Source organism: Lathyrus oleraceus, chromosome 1, assembly GCF_024323335.1.
Source record: "Lathyrus oleraceus cultivar Zhongwan6 chromosome 1, CAAS_Psat_ZW6_1.0, whole genome shotgun sequence".
NCBI classification, from domain to species: domain Eukaryota; kingdom Viridiplantae; phylum Streptophyta; class Magnoliopsida; order Fabales; family Fabaceae; genus Lathyrus; species Lathyrus oleraceus.
Window position 1 is genome coordinate 414388541 of NC_066579.1, and position 2725 is coordinate 414391265.

Consider the following 2725-nt stretch of genomic DNA (forward strand, 5'->3'; position numbering starts at 1 on the left):
CAGCTGTCGCAACCTGAAAAAGGAGATGCGAAAAAACAACCGGCGAGAAAGAAATGACAAAAGAGTCGCCACCGCGCGTTATTTATCCCAAAGGAGGGAAAGGAAACGCTCGAAATAAACCTGGAAAAAGGAAAGTAAAAGACAAGGTCTCGCAACCAAATCTCGGGTTCGGGAGCCGATTATGCGAAGGGAAGGTATTAGCACCCCTACGCATCCGTAGTACTCTACGGGATCCACGCTTGTTGTTCTTGTCTAAAGGGTGTGGGTTTATCTAATGTACTATTTACTAAAAGAGGGGTCAAAAGAAAATGACTCGCACGGATGTCGCATCCACTGCATATGTATCTTATTTGAATATGAGAATCAGAGTCTTCGTAGCTCGGCTACCTATGGGTTAAAGAGGAGTGTGCTCGCTAAGACATCGCGTCTTATGCCTACGTATCTCATCTGGAATGAGAATCAGAGCAAGCCGTAGTTCGGCTACCTACGGGTTAAGGGTTGTGTTTTTGGATGAACAACGTTACTACCCAATCTACTGGATGCTCGACCTTTGGAGACTTACTCGCCTGTAGCAGAAGGAGTTAACGTGTTCTTAGGAGAAGAAAAATCAATGAGTTTGTTGTGTTTTAGGAATGCTCATGCAAAAAGGAAGTCCTAGACGAAGGAACAATGCTACCTTAATTGACGTGCAAATGAGAGACTATACAAAGCCTAGCAATCCTATAGGGAGACGATCACACCATACAAAACAAACATTCATAAAATAAACACGCCAACAAGGGGGCTCAAACATACATGGGTAGGGCTTTAGTCAAGAGGGGTCATATCAACCTCGACAAACAAGCCATGGAATAGGTAATCAAATGGGCTCTTAACCACTGGCATTGACCGTCAGGGTGAGCAGATCAAAAGGGTAATGAGGATAAGACCTCATAGCTCTTAACTCTGGCCAGGGTGAGATCATGACAAAAAGTGGGGATTCAGAAAGGTGGAACCCTCTCCACTGACTGACCGAGCAAAAGATCTTGGGCTTTTGTTCTGAAGCATCGACACATAGTGTGATCTTAAAGAACGACACACTGAATAACGGGGGATTGATTACTAATCCCTTTTATCCTCCAATTGCCTCTTCATGGAGGTCTTTAGCACTGATGCCTCTTCTTGGAGGTCTTTGGGCACAAAAGTAAACAAACAAAAGAAAACATTGCCTCCTATTGAGGTCTTCCAGCTAAGAAAGCGGTAAAATGCGGGAAAGATAAAGGATCAAGAGATCTACGACACGGATAAAGATCCGGAGTAACAGCAACTAAAGTAATAAGAAACCCAGAGATCTCTCAAGCTGGCACCATCAAAGAAAGTAAGTCAATACAGGTAATTGGAATAAACCTTCAAATGGTATCCCACAAATAAAGTGGAATGCCAAGCAAGCTATCCTTTCAGGAGTCATGTGAGCCCTCACAAAAACTCAACAAACAGGTTAGAGAAACAATATGGGGTGCAATCAAGAGTTGCCCCAAATCAAAATGTAACCACATGAATCATGCCATTAAAATTCACAAAAAACAACCAAGTGTAGGAGGTCTAAACCTCTTGTCAAACACATGCATCAAAAGGGTATCAAAAATTTCAGGTTGAAAGTATAAAGTAGTGGAAATAGGGCAAACCTGATTGGAGAGATCGAATGAAATTGAATTGCCCGGTTGGGTTTGCAGAACAATCTTAGGGTTTATATGAGAGGGAATTGGTTCTTTGCAGATGAGTTCCCTTCAGTCTCTGGAGGTTGCTCTGAACTCTGTTAGCTCTTCTCTCACTATCTTTTTCCCCAGGGTTTTTTTGGGAGATGGAAGTCTAGAATTTATAACCTGATTTTTGTGATTTTGTGGGCTCAAAAGAGAGAGGTCCAAGTCCAAGATTTTTCTGTTATATTTTATTTATTTATTTATTTATTTAAAAAAAATCGTTTTTTTTTCGAGGGGGCAAATTTTGAGGTATTACACTAAGCACCCATTTTGATTACCACGTTTGTAGCACTTTGACTTTGGTCTATGGTAGATAGCGCGCACGTCGCCATCAGATCTGCCACCTCAATCAATGAGGGAGATCTGATGGCCCTTGTTTTTTTTGTATATTTTGAATTTCTATTTAATCCACTTATTTTATTTTATTCATAGAAACTTTATTTTTAATCCAAAAAATATGGAACTTTTAACAAAAATCTTTAAATATTTTTCTCTTCCATATTCTGAATTAAAATTTTTTTTGGATTAATTTTGGTATTTTCCATGAATTAATTGTTTTTGTGCATATTTTTAATTCTTTAAAAATACTTCTGAATTTTTAAAAATAGTGAATTTTTTTGGATAAGGTCCTTTGACCTAGGATAATATCGTTGGCCATTTATTTGGTGTTTTGAAGGGATTTTAGGTTTTGACCAAATTAAAATGTATTTTAATTCATTTTTAATGTGATTTTTAATTGATTAAATGTTTAAAAACTATGCTGAGCTCTTTTGATAGTCTTGTGAAGTTTGACTTTCTGTTTGGACATTGTTCATGATTGATTTGACTTTTGTTGGATCAAAACCATTGGATTTAGGGGATTGATGAAATATATATTTTATCTTCCAAAATGAATGAATGGTTTTGATCTGATGAAATTCCTCTCATGATCAATTTGTGTTTCTATCTTTCCCCCTTTTCATCTTCATCCCTATTCTTTCCCATTC